Genomic DNA, 6,087 nt, shown 5'->3' with positions numbered 1-6,087 from the left:
TCGCCTTCAGACACACACAAAATAAAAATACATTGAACACGTTGTCATGGACATCAATCATCAAAGAGAATTAAAGGGATAGTTCACCCAAAAATGAAATGTACTCTCCCTCAAGCCATCTGCATATTATTCTTTCATAATGGGAGCGATTCACCATTTTGATGGCCATAAAAGTAATCCATCTGAAGGGGGTTCGAAGCGAAGCCATGCATTTTTTGTAAGAAAAATATCCATATTTACGACTTTATAGACTAAAACAACTAGCTTCCGGCAGTCGATTTTATTTTATTTGATTATTTTAGTCTATAAAGTTATCAATATGTATATCTATATTATCAATACAGGATATGAACTGTTTATTAGTACTTCTATTACACAGTAATTATAGTACACATATCCTGCCCAATACCGAACTAATGAGCAGTATTTAGGGGTTTATTGAGGCAAAGTCATAGTTAATAGTGAGAATTGGACCTTAAAGTATGACCATATTTCCTATCGAACCGTGAGCCCAAAACCCATTGAGATTGTGTTCTGAAGATGAACGACACGAGGCTCAGTTTAAGAACTTCAACTTCAACTTTAAACATGAACAAAGATGAATAAATACTGTCAAATGTTGTGCTCAGTGTTAGTTAGGTCTCATTTGTTAGCATAACTGTCCAGATCTTACCACTCAAGTTACATAAACTTCAACACTTCCCACTGAAAGCTGAGCCAGTCCTCATGGGATGAAACCAGTATTCAATTTAAAAGCACTGATGCATAATTACATCTGCATGACGAGGCAAAATCTGAAGCTTAAAAGAGGAGAGCAGCAGTTAAAGCGAGGAGAAATAAATGAATCTTTGGTTCATTTCCCCCAGACTTTCATCCTGGAGGTTTTCATTTATCTAATGTTTAATATTGAGGTGTAGTTTGCAGCGGTGCAGAACTGGACTGCAAAAAAAAAAAAGTTTTTCATGTCATTACATTGTTTAGAGCATAAGAAACAAATGAACAAAAAAAAAAAACATTTTTGAAAAATTATATTTTATTCATGTTATTCATGTGGACACCAGGACTTAAAAAAAATTAAATGACATGAAATTGCATGTATAGGTAAAAACAATGGGATTTATTTTTAATTCACCAATACATTTTTAGGTTTTTTAAACAAACTTTATCTAAAGATGATTCTGAACTATGTTATGAAAGATTGATATACCATTTTACTTTATGCAATATGTGGGTAAAATGGTCATACTTGGATTTTCCCATTCAATACAATGTATCTATACACTGCATCTAATTTGCATATTAATGTGTTCTTGGTGCAACATGTAATGAAAAAAGAAGTGTAATAATGAATGCAAAAATTTCATAATATCTAATATTTCATAGGAATATTGATTTGTAATTTCTTCCCCTGTTCTCTTGTTATGTCTCCAGAATGCCTGATAATCATGATTTAGTCCTGGCGTCTCTACAGTGGCTTCACATTTATCAAATCAATGCCCTGTTTTGATTCTCATTTGAACTGATTCAGCGGTTCAGAGCGTTATGAATCAGTGAGTCGATTCAGCGGTTCAGAGCGTTATGAATCAGTGAGTCGATTCAGCGGTTCAGAGCGTTATGAATCAGTGAGTCAATTCAGTGGTTCAGAGCGTTATGAATCAGCGAGTCGATTCAGCAGTTCAGAGCGTTATGAATCAGTGAGTCGATTCAGCGGTTCAGAGCGTTATGAATCAGCGAGTCGATTCAGCAGTTCAGAGCGTTATGAATCAGTGAGTCGATTCAGCGGTTCAGAGCGTTATGAATCAGCGAGTCGATTCAGTGGTTCAGAGCGTTATGAATCAGTGAGTCGATTCAGAGCATTATGAATCAGTGAGTCGATTCAGCGGTTCAGAGCGTTATGAATCAGTGAGTCGATTCAGCGGTTCAGAGCGTTATGAATCAGCGAGTCGATTCAGCGGTTCAGAGCGTTATGAATCAGTGAGTCGATTCAGCGGTTCAGAGCGTTATGAATCAGTGAGTTGATTCAGTGGTTCAGAGTGTTATGAATCAGCGAGTCGATTCAGTGGTTCAGAGTGTTATGAATCAGTGAGTCGATTCAGCGGTTCAGAGCGTTATGAATCAGCGAGTCGATTCAGAGCGTTATGAATCAGCGAGTCAATTCAGTGGTTCAGAGTGATATGAATCAGTGAGTCGATTCAGCGGTTCAGAGCGTTAAGAATCAGTGAGTCGATTCAGCGGTACAGTGCGTTATGAATCAGTGAGTCGATTCAGCGGTTCAGAGTGTTATGAATCAGCGAGTCGATTCAGCGGTTCAGAGCGATTCTGCTGAATCGACTCACTGATTCATAACGCTCTGAACCGACTCACTGATTCATAATGCTCTGAACTGCTGAATCGACTCACTGATTCATAACTCTCTGAAGCTTCATGATGCTGTGTTTTGAAATCGTCATCTCTATATAAGTCGTTATTTAGGGTTTTTTTGCGCACAGAAACTATTCTCGTCTTCATAAAGTTATTGTAGAGCCGCTGTAGTGAGATGGACTTTGTAACTTTAGTCTTTAGTGTCTTTTAAGGGTCTTGAGAGTGTAAAGTTGAGCCAATGGAGGCCTTTCAGAGCATCAGATTTACACTAAAATATCTTCATTTGTGTCTGAAGATGAACGGAGGTCTGACGGGTGTCCAACCACATGAGGCTCAGTCATTAATCACACAATTTACAGTTTTGGCTGAACTAACCCTTTAACGTCACCGGTGTCACGAGAAATCCTGTCCCTGTATGAAATAGTGTCCGATTAGAGCGATTCTATTGGCTGAAAGAACTTTAATGGTTAATCTGTTCAAAGCCTGATTACAATTCTTACGTTTTGATTTTTGTCGTTTAAATTGTGTAAAAATAGTCTTGCAAATCATGTTTCATATACTAGGATATAACCGAAGCTATCAGCTGTGAAATCAAGCAGATCTCGTTCTTAATGTTTTTTTTAGTTAGCGTACATTCTAGCATAGCATACAGCTACCCGATTAGCTTAGTTTATACACACTATCTATTGTTTATATCTCTGGAACTGCCTCATCGTCACGGCATCCTCAGTTAACCCGTCTCCGGCGTGATGACTCCGCTTGTTCAAATATTCCGATCTATTGTGACCTCTGACCTGTAAAGCTATATAAATAAAGTTGACTTGACTATCTGAATTATATATTTCTATATATGTATGTGTCTATACTGCATATGTTCAATATACACTACCATATCACATGCATATCTATGTGTATTACTGAATATAAAATTACATATTTTTCAATATATGAAAAGCAGCAATTCCTCATGTATTGTATTTAGGGCTGTCAAAAGATTAATCGTGATTAATCGCATCCAAAATAAAAGTTTGTGTTTACATAATATATGTGTGTGTACTCTGTTAATTATTATTAATATATAAATACACACACATTCATGTATATATTTAAGAAAAATTTGCATGTATATACATTTATATAATCTATAATATATATATATATATATATATATAAATGTTTTATATATAAAAATAATATTTTTTTCTTAAATACATACATGTTTGTGTGTGTATTTATATATTAATAATAATTAACAGAGTACACACACATATATTATGTAAACACAAACTTTTATTTTGGATGCGATTAATCGTGATTCATCTTTTGACAGCCCTAAATACTAAGTATTTAAATGTACAGTTACACTGTAAGGACATGTTCAAATAAAGTGTAATCAAGTATCTTCTAGGGCTGGGCAAATTAACGCGGCGATTAATTTTTTCAGCTTAACGCATTAAAAATATTTAACGCAAATAACGCAGCGTCCGTTTTTATATCCATTTTTGCCCAGTGTTATATCATCACGCTCCACTTCCAAGCGCGACAAGACACAAGAGAACGCGCTGTATGTCAATGTGTGTGTGTGTGTGTTAAATAACGTCTTAAATGAACTTAAAGAGTTGTGAGATAATGAGATGCGCAGCTGTTCTTAAAGTGACAGTAGCACTGATGATGATGTCATTAACGTTCATCAATGAACAACGGGAACTGAGGAAAGTGCAGCTTTAATGATGATTCATCTATATTTCATTTAATATTTATGCAGTTAAGAAAGGTGTTTATAACTATTACATTTCTGTATATGTCTAACAGGGAAGGCACAGGTAAAATAACATTTATTATAATAGGTTTATGTAAAGATTGTTTTAAGTTCACTTAAATTAAAAGTAGTTTTTTTAAAGCCTAATAAATGTTGAGATTGGGAGCTTTCAGTGATACTGTAATGTTTCATAGAGACATCAGTGACACTGGCCTTCATTGATAAAAACACAACACATATTTAAAATATACTGTCTTTAAACTGTACAATATCAAAATATTAAAAACTTGCAATTAATCGCAGAAAAAATGTGATTAATTAGTTCATTTTTTAATCGATTCCCAGCACTAGTATTTTCCTTTATCCTCATGTGACTGTGAAATATTTTTGAGTTTTAAAAGCATTTTTAAGCATTAAATGTGCTTTTTTTGGGCAGGTATTTAGACGTGTAATGGACACAGTATCTGAAGCTCCACTTAAATGTCTCCGAGCTTCTGGTGGCGATACCACAGGTATAAAGAGCAGCGTAAGTCCAGCTAACGCGAGCTAGGCTGCGCTAAAGCCCCGTCCGGCGATATGATTACAGCTAAGCGGGATCAGTGCTGCACACGGGGATTATCAGGTGTGTGTGTGTGTGTGTGTGTGTGTGTGTGTGTGTGTGTGTGGCTAACAGGCAGCCCATTCTCCGGCTGACCCGCGGGCCGCTCGCACCTGTGAGGAGCCTCTGTGTGTGTGGGCCAACTGAACCTGCCCCGGGACAGAAGGAATGTCCCACACAAGAGTCCGATTCACCTGTGTGTGTGTGTGTGTGTGTGATTCAGCCCTCACACAGATCATCTCTTCAGCACAGGTCCGCCACTGAGCCACCCGGAACGCAGAACACACACACGCCCGGCCTTCACTAAACCCCAAAGTGACCCCGAACCACTAATCTGGTCATTCAGAGCAGCTTCACTGTCAACACACAGCAGTGGAGAACAGCGGAGGACTCACTCCTTCTTCTGCTCTAAGATTAACATTACATGACACACAGCGGGTTTATCAGGCTACTGTACCTTTAAGAGTATCAGATGGGGCGTGGCTATCAGAAGGGGCGTGGCTATTAGAAGGGGCGTGGCTATCAGAGGGGGCAGGACTATCAGATGGGGCGTGGCTATCAGAAGGGGCGTGGCTATCAGAAGGGACAGGACTATCAGATGGGGCGTGGCTATCAGAAGGGGCAGGACTATCAGAAGGGGCGTGGCTATCAGAAGGGGCGTGGCTATCAGAAGGGGCAGGACTATCAGAAGGGGCGTGGCTATCAGAAGGGACAGGACTATCAGAAGGGGCGTGGCTATCAGAAGGGGCGTGGCTATCAGAAGGGACAGGACTATCAGAAGGGGCGTGGCTATCAGAAGGGACAGGACTATCAGAAGGGGCGTGGCTATCAGAAGGGGCGTGGCTATCAGAAGGGACAGGACTATCAGATGGGGCGTGGCTATCAGAAGGGACAGGACTATCAGAAGGGGCGTGGCTATCAGAAGGGGCGTGGCTATCAGAAGGGACAGGACTATCAGAAGGGGCGTGGCTATCAGAAGGGGCGTGGCTATCAGAAGGGACAGGACTATCAGAAGGGACGTGGCTATCAGAAGGGACAGGACTATCAGAAGGGGCGTGGCTATCAGAAGGGGCGTGGCTATCAGAAGGGGCAGGACTATCAGATGGGGCGTGGCTATCAAAAGGGGCGTGGCTATCAGAAGGGGCGTGGCTATCAGAAGGGGCGTGGCTATCAGAAGGGGCGTGGCTATCAGAAGGGGCGTGGCTATCAGAAGGGACAGGACTATCAGAAGGGGCGTGGCTATCAGAAGGGGCGTGGCTATCAGAAGGGGCGTGGCTATCAGAAGGGGCAGGACTATCAGATGGGCGTGGCTATCAGAAGGGGCGTGGCTATCAGATGGGGCGTGGCTATCAGAAGGGACAGGACTATC

The sequence above is a fragment of the Gobio gobio genome (assembly GCF_949357685.1).
Source record: "Gobio gobio genome assembly, chromosome: 16".
Lineage (NCBI taxonomy): Eukaryota > Metazoa > Chordata > Actinopteri > Cypriniformes > Gobionidae > Gobio > Gobio gobio.
Note: the sequence above shows the minus strand (reverse complement) of the source record.